At 33.6% G+C, this 16,864-nt stretch overlaps 1 pseudogene; it reads left to right on the forward strand.

Annotated features, from left to right (window-relative positions):
- Nucleotides 1–11,925: 11,925 nt before the first annotated feature.
- The window catches only part of LOC149555055 (sucrose transport protein-like), a 63,911-nt pseudogene continuing 58,972 nt past the window's right edge, over nt 11,926–16,864 (forward strand).

Here is a 16,864-nt window from a genome sequence, read left to right on the forward strand (position 1 = left end):
CCAAGGTGTGCTCCCTATCGCAGTACAGGGCGAGGTCGAGGGATGCCAAGCACATTTTTCCTCTTGCATTCCCTTCAAATTTTGCATTTTTGAAACATTTTTCAACCAAAATTGATGTACTTGAACAACCATGAAAATGCATCATTTTAAACATTTTTCTTCAAAATTTGCTTTTTTTTACCAATAACTCACAACAACTTATGATAATGTAAAATTTAATTAACTTCTAATGTAACTAATGAATCTAATTTCTAAGGCTTACTTGCAAACTCTAAAACAAAACTCTAAAGCAATGCATGTATATGATTTATGCAATGTAAATTAAGATTAATTACTTAAGAAAGACTAGCAGATGCAAAAGCTTTCATCCTAATGCATTGTTCCTAACTCAAATCATCAAACTAACATGCCTTTGACACCTTTCCCTAGCAACGGCGCCAAAATGATAGGCCAACATTGGGGAAAATAATAACAAAATAATTAACAATTTTATGATGAAGTTCGGCTAGTCTATACATGTCAATCTGAGAGTGTAAGCTTGCAAAAGGTGTCTGAATAGTATGCCATCAAGGGATGATAGTTGTGAGATGAGGGTTTATGAATGCATCTACAACACACAAAATTGAATCTATGAAAAACCAAGTAAATCCTAGCGATAGGAACTGTCACTTCTTGGCAACAGGAACTTCAAAAATATAAATAAATATTAATCTATAGAATATTATAAATAATAATAAATAACAATAACATTACTAGATATATAAATAATACATTCAGATCTAAAATAACTAGTCCAAGTTATCAATAAATAGATAAAAATGCAAACATCTAATTTATCAAATAGACTAATTACGAGATTGAATGCTTAACTAACATATTAAAAAAATACACTAAACAAAAATACCATTGTGCTTCACCAAAGAGTGGGCCCAAACTCCTTAGTTTTCATGATGCATACAAAAATAAGATCTATGCTGCTGTGACCATCTAATAGTTGATGCTTTATTTACTTCAAAATAATATAGTCTCAAACTGCATACAACAATTTCTTCCTGTTGAAAATAATGAATTCCATCTGCCTCTCCTATATGCTACACTAATTTTATATGAAAAGCTTATAATAGGTTTAGAACCATTTTGATACTATGTGCAATGAGCAATACGTGGCAATAGAACATAAATATGTTGTATGCCAAAAGTAGGTAACTTATTGTTATCAAAATAACATTATGCTCACTTGTAAATTAGGAGCCATGGTTTGAAATGGCTAATATATAACAAAATCTAAATATAGAAAAAAGGTGACTAATGAGCTCCTTGTCCACATGAGCTATGAAACTTAAGCATTTCTTAGTCACGTTATCAACATCAATAATAAATAATCTATGTTTGGATGTTAATTTCTGTCCTCTCACATATTACTCCACTTGATATAATTTTAACCACCGTACAAACATTATATTGGATATTTGACCATTAAGGCATGTGGCTGGCTTGATAATATTGTTTACAATACCAAAATAGAATAGTTGGTGGAGAGGGAGTTACACAATCCTTTAAAAGAATATCAGCCTCACGTATTATGTGAGAGGTTCTTTCCACATATTTATGTAGGGTGCAGAAAATGTATCTTATTTCAAAGTTGATGGAGTTTTATATTTATGAAAGAGCTACATGAAGATACATAGTAGGTGATAGGAAGAACCATAGCATATTATCAACTTGTTAGATAAATACAATTTCATTTGTTTATTCACATATTCTATCTAATAACTATAGTAAATATTACTCATAAATATTAGATCATATGCAACATTGAAGGATAAAATGGAATATTAAAATAGGTATTGGAATGAACTTGAAGGCTTTATATGAAGGGTAAAATATGGCATAATATGGGACATAAGTTGCTCTCATCACCACTCCCACCGTGCTGATGGAGATAATGATCCAACCATAATCACACCAAAGAAAAAATCCATGACTATCACTCACACTAGACAATAATGATGACTAAAACCAAGACCATGCAATAATACAAGCACAATAGGTCCTAGTTAGACACTTTATGGGTAACTATGTAGGGACTTTTGGTGGAGAGTTGGCAACATTCTAAAAAATCATTCCCCTTGGTATTCCCTTGGGAGGTTGACATGCTATGTCTATGACTAACTACAAGGACTATGTATCACTAATCATTCACCTTAGCACCACCCTTGGGAGGTTGACTTTAATAGTCTTATCTTATTTAATTCTCTAAAGATTAATTAAGATATCAATTATTAGAAACTTCTTAATGCCAACCTAGGCTAGGACACCATGACTGCATTAGAAGCCCCTCCACCGACCTTACCCTACATACCCATACTCATCACATGATGATTTCTCGTAGGCATGCATATTCGTAATCCAACTACAAATGAACATAACTCCACCAAAATACAAATGGGAGATCGGGCCTCACATGTCACTCAAAAAATGCACGTGCATGCACTTGTGTGTGGCCCACCACCATCACAAAGATCAAACACAAGGGCTGGATGAGGACACAAGAAGAAATAACACTCAATAGAATAACAACTCAAGAGGATGTATTTGACACACATCCCAAAAAAACATAAAAAGTGTAACAATGATCTAATTGACATCCTATAGATGATCCAAGTCCATGGTCAATATCAAGCCAAGAAAACCTGAGAAAATTGGGGACACACAAATTGAGGTAAAAACCCCGAAACTTGAAAACATAAAAATAAAACCTAGTTGGTCTTTGGGCACAAAAGCCTTGAAAATCCAATAAAATTTGGGTTCGAACACCATATACAAAAATGACCAACATAATGATGCCAAACCCCAAACCAACATCCCAAAAACTGGGAAAATATTTATACTTGGCCAACTAGGCAGAACCACCAAATAGAAATGGAGGGGAAAACTAGTCCTTAGCCTCTAGGAAAACAACTACCAAAAAAAGATACATAATCTGAGTTAAAACAAGAAAATAGGAGAGGCCTATTTCACAAAAAAAGGGGCTAAAACAAAAATCAACCTAATAAAATAATAATCTCGTGAAAGCTGCCAAAAACTATGGCAAAGCAAGGTCTCCCCAAGTTGGATCCCATGAGACTGATCTCATGAAGATCCCACACTCGAAGCTCTCACAATGAACATAAACATGATCCTCTAGAAGAGGATTCTAAAAAAAGCTCTCAATTTTGTATTTTACAAAAGCGAAAATTGAGGAATTAAATTCCTCTTTCAATACTTATTCACTTTTTGAGTGAATAATTGATTAGGGAAAATAGCTAGTTAGACTAGCTAGATTCTGAATAGACCCAAATGAAAATAAGCTACTCTTAGAAATAGGAATTCATCTATGGAAAAGCTGCTAGAAATAAAATTAAATAAAATTTAAAGTTTGAAAACCCAAAATCACAGAAATCTCCTTAAGAACTTTCACAACAATACAAACCTTTAAATGCACAAATAGACTCATAGATTTAGTCACATAATGTAAATGAGTTCAGATTTAATAATCACTAAAAGGTTTAATTAAACAATTAAAATAAGGATACATTGACCATACAAGGATGACATTGGTAAAATATGAACACCTAAATCACTATCTCCAAGTGTTACTGCCAGGGATATAAATCCTGCACACTAAAACACATGATCAAGTGTAATTGCATATAATAACATAGTCAAAGCAATAAATGCATTAAATAACTAATTTAACCATTTATTCAACTATACCAAAATAATCCATTTACATCACTCACGTTCGCATAAAACATAATGAAGCAAGAATGAAGTAAATATCCATAGCATAAAATCCATCACATAACAAAATTAGAGATATGTCCAAAATACTAGATAACCAGATATTATCATAGATCTACTGTCATCTCAAAATAGCATCAACATGAAAATATGATAAACTGAACAAAATAGTAGTATAGCATGTATGGAACTGAAATCAAAGTATAACATTTGACCCTTAGGTAATCTCAAATGCATAAATAATAACATGAGTACAAGTATCTCTCAAACCAAAATAAACAAGGTATAGACTGCAAACATGAGAGGCACTACAAATGGAATGATCTAAAGACCTTTAACCAAACTAGGCCTAACAAAGTGATTTAATCATTTAACAGGGTCACACCTAGCAGTGTGTTTTGTAAGCTTTAACAAGGTTGTCTCTTAACCGAGCTCACTTCAGAAGAGTGAAAAGTGGTAGCATGTTACTCATTTGTTTTTTCCAAATTGGGTTTCCTTGTTAAATCTTGGTGTCATATATGTGTGAATATTATTTCCATTATTCATGCTATTTACAATTATTTATTTCTATTAGCTAACATATACTGAACAAAAAGCTAAGTGTTGGTTAAGTTGTTGATGAGTTTCTATATTGGCCGAGTGGTTTTAAGAGTTTGAATAATTTGTTTGAAGTTGTTAAAAGTTGAATTGGTATATCTAGACCTGAGGATAGCTGATTCACCCCCACACCCTCAGTTATTCTAATGATTCAAATACCTAGTATCTCAATGCTTGAACTATATAATAAAACTCATGAGCATAAACAAATACTTTCTTTTGACATTATTCAAATTTTCACTAAAATAAGTAATGGGTCTACCTACTTGACTCAAAATAGTCCCAATGACATTTCTACTAGCATCACAGTCTACTTAAAATACCTTATTAAAATTTGGAAATGCCAAGATAGGTTACTCTATAACTTTTCTTTTTAACAATTCAAAAATCTTTGTTTCTCTTGTAGTCTACTTAATTTATTTCCTATCCCCTCATTCTTTCAATCAAGGTCCACAAATACTACATAATTATCTGATTATTTTTTTGTAAAATCTATCAAAACCATGAACAAATCTTACTTTAGTTGCACTCCTTGGAGTAGACCATTCAAGGATATCCTTCACTTTATTTGGGTCTATTTTAAGACCATCCACTAAGACAAAAAATCTCAAGTACACTAACTCCTTCACAAAATTACACTTCTATAGATCAATCGACAAATTCTCTTCCCTTAACTTCTCAAAATCATTATAAATATGTGTTGGAATTACAAATGGGAAACATATACTTCTTGGGGGGAGGGGGGGGAAGGGGGGGTGAATCAAAAGTATTAATCTTTAACCAATAAAACTTTTAATTTAACACAATGTATGCATTAACATATTGAAATAACATGTAAAGTAAATGCATCCACATAAATACTTGACACTTGATATGATTACCCAAAAACCCTCTAAATGAGAAGGTAAAACTAGGTTGGGATGAAACCCATAATTCTTCACCACTGTAGCAATAAAGTGTCACCTACTAAAGTTACATAGTTTGACCATTTTTATGATCTACCTTGTGAAAGGCCCACCTTTTTAAAGGCTTGCCTTGTTAAAGACTTACAAGAGACTGTTAAGTCCCACCATGTTAAAGGATTTTACACCCTGTTAGAAGTGTACATATTTAAAGGATTTTTGAACATTCACTTGGAATGTCACCCTATTAAAGGATTTCACAATGACTATTAAATCAGCCTTAATCCAAAGGATTTCACTCTGCTGATATAGTTGTTAGAAAGTAATAGTAGAATTTTTGATCTGACAACTAACAATCTTATATTGCTGATTTCAGATCTTAAATCAGTCCATCTTGATCCTCATGGTCTATTATAACAATGTTGTATTGCCGATCCTCTAATCTGCAAATTGATTCTGCTATTCTTTGTTCTACTAAGTCACCTTGAATGTTTTCTGATCAATTCACCCCTTTTCTCCCTTCAATTCTTCGCTCACATTACTTCCTTATGCATTCTGAATTATGGGGCTTCATCTTCCTTATAAAGACTTTTGGTGGCTTAGGGTTAGGTATGAATCTATGATTGAGATTCATTCATTTTCTCACGTAATTCCTTCCAATTTTATGATTGGTTGCATGTTGATTGCATAGGAAAACCAAATAGATTTGATCTTATTTTCAAAGTTTTGAGATCTATCCATAAGTCGACATAAAAATGGTTTACATAGTCGTTTGTGCCATCACAAACAACTAGGTCCATTCTATTTTACTCAAAACTTGATAATACTGATGCTTGGCACTTACTATAATTCTATCTAGCTCGACACCTGAACTTGCTAGGCATCAACTATTCACTTGGCACTTGAGTGACTTGACACATGAGTGACTCAACACTCATTGCAACTTGATATCTATACATATTATACTTGGCATGAACTTAGTAAATATCTTAAGTGTGTTGACACTCAATTGTCAAAACCAATATGAGATCAACAATATGTATTCCATGCTCCTCTAGTATCCTACTAAAAATAAAAATGTCATCTAAGCAATAAAAAACTCACCCAATTATTTTGCAATACCTCATTTAAGGGTTACATGACTATACTCAATACATTGGTTATCCCAAAGGACATTGCCGATCACTTATATAGGCCTTCATTTTTCTTGAAGGTTACCTTCCATTCATCTCTTCTAATATAGATTTAGCATTGTCCACTCTCCAAGTCTATCTTTATAAAGTACACAATTCCATCAAAACAATCCATGCATTAGGATTAAACCACAGACAGAAATAACAATTACATGCAAATATAAACAATCTCAAAAAATAATATATCACACAGAAAAGAACATAAGACACCAAGATTTAATTGGTTAACCCAATCCCTGGGCTACGTCCATCGAACAACAAGTCCAATATTATTATGATTCAGTGATTACAACCTAATTACAATCCATAATCCCTTACAGCTCAATACCACTGTAAGAACCAATTTTGCATCACCTACAATGAAACAATCCCTAACCCGAAGCCCTTTTATACAAGTATTTTATGTTGCTTTATGGTTACAACATGTCGGCCATATGTTGGCCATATGTCGGTAACAACATTGGCCATGGCCCAAATTTTTTTTTTTGAAAAAATTTATGAAGTATGTACAGTACTTCCCTAATTAGTCACCACAAACTAACAATCTCCCACTTAGGGACTGATCAAACTCCACACTAGACAAAAATCTCTCACTTGGAGACTGATCCTATAGCAATACCGCTATCACATGGGGCTCCCATTGGATCAAACTACCCTAGACTTGGTTGTGCTTTTATTCCTATTTAGTCTAGAAGACCAACCGAAACTAAAAAGAAATTCATCTTCTCCCTTGTCACTACCTTTGTAAACATATCTACTAGATTATCATTTGTATGTGTCTTGTCCAGCTTTAACTATCCATCCTCCAAAACAGGCCAAATGAAATGGTACCACAAATGAATGACACTCTGACTATCTATAAACAAATAATTATCCTTTTAAGGGTGTCACAATTCTTTCAAGAAGAATTGAAGCCATATCATCTCCTTCATTGCCTCTATAGTAGCAACATACTCTGCCTCTGTAGTGGATAAACATTAACCTTCTGTAACTGAGAAACCCAACTCATGACAACACCAACAATAGTAAAGACATAACCTATAGTACTTCACCTGGTATAAATATCCCCTGCCAAATCCAGAGTCAACATAGCCCTGTAAATTAGTAGTAGAGCCCCCAAAGTGTAAACACTTATTGGATGTTCCTCTCAAATATCTGAGAATCCATTTGATTATAGTCCAATGCTTAATTCTTGGATGACTCATGTGCCTGCTAATGACTCCCACTACATGTGCAATATCTGGCCTAGTACATACCATAACATACATCAAGCTTCCTACAACTGAGGCATAGGGTACCTTGGACATCTTCTCCTCCTCTTTGTGTGTCTTGGGACACATCTCCTTAGTCAGCTTCAAATGACCAGATAAAGGTGTGTTGATAGCTTTATCATTCTCCATCACAACACCTTCTCGACATAATCAACTTGAGATAGCATCAATGTCCTGTTCTTCCTATCTCTCAAATCTTCATACCAAGGATTTTTTTTGCTACCCCCAAATCCTTCATAGCAAATACATGTGATAATTGTCATTTCAACCCCTTAATGTGATCCATGTTAGACCCAACTACAAGCATATCATCAACATATAAACATAAAATAATATAGCTGTCATCATCCAACCTCTTAAAATAAACACAATGATCTAAATGACATCTACTATATCCATGCTCATGCATAAAACTATCAAATTTTAGATACCACTGCCAAGGTGCTTGCTTCAAGCCATATAAACTTTTCTTCAATCTACACATTAAGTTCTTCTTACCTTTGACCTAAAATCCCTATGGTTGAGTCATACATATCTCTTCATCCAAATCACCATGAAGGAAGACTATTTTAACATCAAGCTACTCTAAATGAAAATCTTCAGTAGCCACAATACTTAAAGTAGTATGGATAGAAGTCATTTTAACAACAGGAGAGAATATCTCATCAAAATCAATGCCCTATTTCTGTGCAAATCATGTTACAACTAACTTGGCTTTAAATCTTTTCTTACCTCCATCCTCTTCTTTTAACCTATAAACCCATTTATTCTGTAAAGCTCTTTTACCTGTAGACAACCTGCATAAATCCCATCTCTTATTCTTCAACAAAGAGTCCATTTCATCTTTCATTTCAGACTCCCACTAAATCTTAGTATCCAGCTATACAACTTTATCATAACATTCAGGTTCACTAGCATCTATTAATAAAATAAAATACAAAGAGAGAGAAAATATTTTTGGAGGTCTAATTTTCCTTGTTGACTATCTAACATTCACTGGTGTGTGTGCTATTTATTGTTGCGATTGTTACACATCATGAGGAATGGCTGGAACATCATCTGTTGGAATATCATCGAACACTACATAATCATCTTCTTTCTTCTCATGTTGCTATAATAGATCTTTGTAGAAAACTTTCTCATTGAATATGACATCCTTTTTAAAATTTTATGGTTTTCAAAATCCCAAAGCCTATAACCAAATTCATTAATGCCATATCCAAAAAATACATATTTTTTTTGACTTAGCTTCCAACTTGATTCTATTTTCACAATCTATATGAGCAAATACTTCACAACTGAAGGTTTTGAGAAAAGAATAGCTCACCTTCTTACTAATCCATGCTTCCTCTGGAATACCACAACCCAAAGGAGTAGAGGGACCTCTATTAATCAAATAGACAATAGTATTGATAGCCTCCATCCACAAGTGTAAGGGCAACCCAACATGCAATCTCATGCTCCTTGCATGCTCTATTATAGTCTTGTTCATGCATTTAGCCACTCCATTTTCTTATGGAGTCCTTGGAATAGTTTTCTATCTATGAATACCATTAGTGGAGCAATAATCTTCAAATTCATGACTGCAATATTCACCACCATTATCAGATCTAAGACACTTTAATTTCTTACCAGTCTCATTTTCAACCAAGCATTTCTATTTCTTAAAAGTTTGAAATACATCAAATTTTTGTCTAAGGAAATAAACCCATACTTTTCTACTTGCATCATCAATAAATGTAACATAATAATGAGAGCCACCAAGGGAAGATACTTGAGCTGGTCCCCATATATCGGTATGCACAAGCTTTAATTTCTCCTTTTTATTTTCCTTCCCAGTCTTCACAAAACTCACTCTCATTTTGCATTCCACACACACAACTTTCACAAAAATCCATATTAACACATTTTAAACCTGGTAATTTTTTTTTTGAATGAAGTACTTTCATACCTTTCTCACTCATACGCCCAAGTCTGTTGTACCACAATGGTGCAGTAGAATCTACAGTAGCTATTTGTTCTCCCTGCTCAACTGCAACAATTGTTCCTAAACATTCATTTTACTTTGAAATAGTTAAAGTAGAAGGAACAATATGATCTATACAAAGATATAAGGTGCCTACTTTCACACCTCTTGCAACTACAAGAGAACCTTTTGAAACCTTCCAAAATTTATCATTAAAAGTAACTACACAACCCTTATCATCGAGTTGCCCTATTGAAATTAAATTCCCACTCAGCCTTGGAATATATCTTACCTCATGTAGTAGCAAATGATTCCCATTCTACAACTTAATCTTAACTTTTCCCTTTCCAAAAATCTGACAGGGTTCATTATCCCCCAAATAAACAAGCCCAAAATTCCCTTGGACATAATCAATGAAATAACCTCTATGAGGTATAGCATGAAATGAAGCACCAAAATCTAAAACTCATGAATCATTAACACTTTCTAAAGATAGAAGCAAAGCATCCTCTTCGGATTTTTTACTTACCACATTTGCCTCCTTGTCTCCATTTGGTTAATCTCCTTTATTTTTCTTTCAAGTCCAACAATCTTTCTTTTTATGCCCTAGTTTCCCATAGTACCGACAGTCATTTGGTCCTCTCAATTGAGACCTCCTCCCCTTTGACTTTCCTCTTGATTTCTTATGATTTCTAGAATTACTTCCTCTGTCAGTTGTTTTGCCTCAACTTTGTGCATTCAAAGCACTTCTTGATGTAGATCTACCTAAGGATTTCCTATGAGTTTCCTCACTCAAAATAACACCAATCACATCATCATATTTTAGGGTACTAAATCTAGGAACAAAATTACTCATAGCCATTACCAAGTCATTCCAGCTTTCAGGTAAAGAACACAAAATCAAGAGAGCCCTAATTTCTTCATCAAAATTGATACCCACAAAAGATAACTAAAGAGTAATAGTATTAAACTCATTTAAATGATATGCAATCACTAGTACATTTGATCCTATTTTTAGACCAAAATTTTAGACCATCTAATAAAATTCGGTCAAATTGGTGAAATATGTAAGAAAACATATCTTTTTTTTCAAAATACATGCCCGTGTTGGTCAAAATTTCAACCAACACGAGCTTCATTATAAATACATGCCCATGTTGGTCAAAATTTTGACCAACACGGGCTCCATTATGAAAAAGATCTCTTTTTTGCGCCCTAATTTCATTGTTACCGCACTAGGACCGAAAGACTTGTGCAATTTCCTACACTGCATGTGACATTTTCCCTAATGAGTCTCTGGCCTGCATTGGTGGAGCCAAAGTAAATAAACTTGAATCTAGCTTGTGTTGGTGGAGCCAAAGTAAATAAACTCGAATCTAGCTCGCATTGGTGAAGCCAAAGTAAACACAGGTGAGAGCCACTTGTATATCAAACAGATTGACATGACCTTCACACATTTCATTTCTCTTCAGTAAGTTAAGAAGATCGCAGTTCAATGATCGATTCCTCTAACAAATATATTTGAACCAAGGTGGATGGCAGAAAAATCTTGCCACATGTAGATTATCTACACTTTTAATGCCCAAAGAATCTCAAAACAGTATTGGAATTGATAAAATTCTCTCTGGAAAGTTTAAAAAAGAAAGAAACACATGGTTTTGAGATTGTCACAGAAAGGTAAATGAGGTAGTTTACTATATATCAGATATTTGTATGAAAATGCAATCACATTTTACATGCAATGTTTATAGTGTGCTTTTAATGTCATATTTGTTTATAGTTTGTTTTTAATGCCATTTTTATGTATACAATTGATGTAGAAAAGAGCTAGGAGCCTGAAAAGAATTAAGCAATAGGGTTTGGTATCTCTGAAGGAGTTCTTATGTTTCTTCTGAATGAATGTGAGTATGACGACATTGAAATATAACTATTATCATCATGCCCATTGGAGAAAGTTATTGGTTTCAGAGGATGATTGTTGTTTCCATACCCATCATTAGTAATTTTTAGATTCATGGAGCAATTACTCTTTGGCATCATATATATATATAATCTGGAATCATTAGGTTCATGCAATAGTTAATATTATCGGCCTATCCATCATTTGAAACCCCTTTTATCGCCATAGTAATTGACTATGAGTTTCATTGAAAAATTGCTGTTATTTGTCATATGGATACCAATTTTTTGGAGTTGGTGGGATTGTTTTAATCATGAATAGAAATTTTCGTGTGGGAAGAAAAGTGAAGACTGAAGTTCCTTTGAGAACTCTAGCAAGGGTTGCATCAATGGCAGCATGGATGCAATTTGGATGGGCTTTGCAGCTTTCCTTACTGACGCCATATGTGTAGGTTTTAGGTATTCCTCATACATGGGCTAGTTATATATGGCTGTGTGGCCCTATTTCTGGCATGTTTGTGCAACCAATAGTGGGATATTATAGCGATAGATGCGAGTGCTTCTGGAGAAGAAGGAGGCCATTTATAACTATGGGAGCATGCATTGTGGTAATGGCAGTTATGCTCATTGGATTTTCAGCAGATTTGGGATATATGTTTGGTGATTCAATCTCATACAGGCCAAGAGCTATTACTATTTTTGTTTTGGGATTTTGGCTCCTTGATATTGCCAACAATATGCTTCAAGGGCCTTGCAGGGCACTCCTCGCAGATTTATTAGGTATGTCATGTTTATATTATTTTTCTATTTGTTGCAATGGTATCTAGAAAGTTTATGTTTAAGATGATGGTTAAGGCCTTACTTACAGCCTTTTTGAGCTACATTTCTTTTTCCCCTCTCTTTTTTTCAATGTCATCTTGTAGTATTGTTCACGGTAATGGTCAACTTGTAGACATTTGTCTTATGTTGGTGTTAGCTCCAATCTCGCTTGAACAAGACCATTTATAGAGATTTTCCAACAAAAAGTACCATGTATAAAACAACTCAAATATTTAGAGAAAGAAACCTTTTTGATTAATGCAAAACTTTGACATTTCCCACCTCTCAAGGTTTTCAATCTTCAATGCCCAATGTTCAAGACTTTTCCATGAAGGGTTGTCTGGGAAAACCTCCTTAGCTTAGCCATGTAGAAAATAGACCTTGAAGGAAGTATATGTTTACAAAATGTCTCTATTAAGATCAGCCATTACAAGATGGTGAGGTGATTAATTTTTAATCTATGGAGACTAATGTTTTGATTCATGAAACTATTGCTGTATTAATCCATAATCAACTATATTTATTTCCTTCGGAGAAAGTTTTACCTATGGGATATTTTTTATTTACCATGTATAAAGGGATGTACCAATTGTTTTTGCTTTCAAAATTTTCATCAAGCAAAATATTTCGTTACCATAGCTCATCATAGGTCTTTGAAATTATTTCCATACCACATTTAAAGAGGCTTTGGTTGAAGCCAATAATTTCTTATTGTTTATTATTAGATTTTATTAATGGTTATAGAGTTTCAAAATTTAGCTCTTGATGGTTGTAATTTGAATAACTATGCTCATCAGAGGCTATATCCCATTATCTTATGTCGAGCATTTCCTGTTAGGAGTGCATATTTCATCAAAGTAGCGCTAGATAGGTTTGGATTTTTTATATTCTAGTGTGTACCCATTAAAGACTCCTCTATTGCAAATGCAGTTTCTTTTCTGAATGGGGAGACTTGCCAAAAAGAACATCCATACTTGGTTTATATTTCATTGACTGTATCCCATAAAGGTCTAATTTCTTTGCATTCCTTGGATAAGGACATTATCCATAGGGAATTTCACTCCAAGGAAAAAGTTGTTCATTTTCATGGGCTAAGTAGTGCAAATTTTGAGGGAAGAATTCTGAATCTCCCTATCATTCAAGGACTCAATATAGTGTTTCCATGAGAAAATTTTGCTCTTTATAAATAGCAACAAGAAATTAAAACTAGGTAACCATAAATGAACTCTAGATTGTATTCTCTTGCTAAATGAAGGACTTTAATTTGATGAATGAAATATTTTACTAAATTCTAGTGCCTCTTGAAGCTCCACCCATATGTATTTCTAAATGCTTTTCCTATGGCAGGAAAAAACCAGAGACGAACTAGGAGTGCCAATGCCTTTTTCTCACTATTTATGGCAGTAGGTAATGTGTTAGGATTTGCGAGTGGTTCTTATAGTAAATGGTATAAAGTTCTTCCATTCACAAGAATAGAGGCCTATGGTGTCAGCTGTGCTAATCTAAAGTCTACATTTTTTATAGCAATAATCCTCTTAGTGGCTGCTACCATTCTTAGTGTAATAGTCACCCTTGAAAAAAGATGGTCAAAGGCTCAAGCAAAAGAAAAAGAAAGGGGAAAGGCAGTGGGAGGTAAAATTCATAATCTAGTTGATGAAAATGATGAAGATGATGAGGAGCAGGAGGTTGATGAAGAAACCCAAGAGACATTCATATGGGACCTATTTCATGCTTTCAGAGATCTCCCTTCTCCAATGTTGTATTTACTTATTGTAACTACACTGACATGGCTTGCATGGTTCCCCTTATTATTCTTTGACATAGATTGGATGGATCAAGAAGTTCATAAGGGAAAGCCTTTTGATCCTGAACCTCTTCCAATTTTATATGATGAAGGTGTCAGATTAGGATCATTTGGCCTAATGCTGAATTCAATAATGCTAGGAGCAACTTCTTTGATGATAGAAACTATGGTTCATAGGATAGGCCCTAAATTATTGTGGGCAATCGCAAACTTCATTCTATGCCTTTTGCTTGCATGTACTGTTATCATCACCAAACTTGCTGAAAATCATGAATCTATACCTCCTCATAGTTCTGTTAAAATTGCAACTTTGGTTGTTTTTGCAACCCTTGGAGCACCTCTTGCAGTATGTTTTAGACTCTCCCCTTTTGAATGTTATCTTGGATGTTATGTATATACATATATAATTTCTAGTTTCTAGTAAAGCGACTAGTTTGATATTAAAGTATCATGGTAAGTGCTATTCTCTGTGCTGTGGATAGTTACAGTTTATGACTTTGATAAAGATTGATCACTTGTGACATTTGTAGGTAACATATAGCATTCCTTTTGCATTAACAAAAGCCTTTACTTTAGATTCTGGAGCAGGTCAAGGTAAATATTCTTTAATCAACTTATTTCCTTTTTAATACTTTCACAATTATTTTGAACATTTCCAAGGTTGTCAGTAATTTTTACTATCAATTCAATCAACATATTCCGTCAAATAAACTTATTTTTGTTTTTTATGCTTTCATGATTATTATGAACATTTCCAAGGCTGTGAGTAAATTTACTGCGAATTCAATCAACACAATCCCTTCTGAGTTTACTTTTGTAGTGTAACTGCTTTTTGGTTTCAGAATTACATGGTCTATTTGAATATTGCTCTTGAGAGATATGAAGATATGCAAATGATTCAGAATGTAGAATTAGCAGTTGCTATATAGTAGAGAGCCCATTGAAATTACTACTTCCACCACATAAACATTTATGCATAACTGAACAACTAACCTCAAATTGTTAAATACCTATGAGAAATGTTATTAACTTACTAGATTAAATAAAGTAACAAAATTTTGAAATCACAACTATTTACAGTTAAAAATATCACTCACACTATGCTCTTGTCTGAAATATCTAGTTCATTTTTTTGATGAATAGTGCCTTCTCTATTAATGAAATATTAATTATTCACAAAAAAGGGTCGGGGGATACAAGATCACCCTGCAAGTTTGAGTAAGATGTGGCTGGAGATATCTAGCTCATTTCAATATAATAGTCTTCTAACTTTAATTAATAGTTACCATCTAATTGGCCCCTTTGTTGTGATTTACAAGGATAGTGGCACTTATGCTTCTGAACTTGATGCAGACTAGAGCTTTGTATTGCATGACCTATTCTTGTTTAAATAATCATAAAAGAGGGATTTTGAAAGGTTCCCAACCCATTAACAAAAATTAGAAAATATTTATAGATGGACCCCAATAAATAGAAAAAGTATAGTGTTAAGGGACAGGCTAGCAAAAATAGTCACCCCCACTCACAAAAAGGGACAAAAGGAACACAAATATTTGGGAATTAGATATAGCCAAGGGTCCTATCCACAGGATTATTGAGAGGCAAGTTTCCTTCCTATCTTTTCTCAAATTTTTTGATTGTCAATCCTAAATCAGGAGCACTCCTAATATACCTCTCATCAAAATTTGTTCTCCTTATATTCCTTTTTGAGGAATGTGAGGAATGTGAAATCAGAAACTCAGACGTGGGAGTGATAACATTTCTTCTTGAATAAATTTGTATAAACCCTCAACAAATTTCTACTTGCTACTAGCCTCATCTAAAACTTTCATATGGGCCAAGGGTCTCTTGTCATGGAACATTATTTTAGTCAAAGCAGAGAAATGTTCCTCCTTTTTTGGGCTTTGCAATAGTTTGCAATTTAACAAGTGAATTTTTTGCTAGTCTCAAAGATAACAACCATATTAAAAAAAATTGTGAAGTTTTATGTAATGCCCACCAAAAGATCCAAAGAATTAACCTAAAGTTTCACTAAGTTTGGTAGCATTTTTTAAAAACTTTTTTCCAAATGCGTTTAAATAACTATTTTCCTTAGAAGGCCGCATTTATATATATAATATTTATAAACGATTTTATTAAAACATTTTTATAAATTAAACAAAATATTTTCTCAAATGTTATCGCATGTATATATATATATATATATATATATATATATATATATATATATAAAACTATTTTCTTTTAATAATGTTTTTGCATACATACTTTTAGCGGAAAGGTCCAAAGTAATTGTTCCCCAATTTAATCTTTCTATAAAGGATTATCTATAAGCAACTAAACCTGATGGCGACACAACCCAAGAACAGAATGGACACAACAGAAAAGGGAAATTGTTTTAACTGAAAAATAAGCTAGTACATTCAGTACAAAGAAAATAAACTTCAAGACATGCCCTAAGGGCTTACAATAGCATAAATGTGGAGATAATTTCTCCTTTTAGTACCTCCTCTCAAACTCCACTCCGAACTGCCTTTTTCAATGCCAGAAATCTCCTTAAATAGACCCCAGAGGGTTAAGGACTAGGAGTACATTCTAGAAAGTGCTAGTAGGCATCCACCAACCAAATA

The sequence above is a fragment of the Cupressus sempervirens genome, chromosome 5, assembly GCF_028749045.1.
Source record: "Cupressus sempervirens isolate cs-2001-9-10 chromosome 5, ASM2874904v1, whole genome shotgun sequence".
NCBI classification, from domain to species: Eukaryota; Viridiplantae; Streptophyta; class Pinopsida; order Cupressales; family Cupressaceae; genus Cupressus; species Cupressus sempervirens.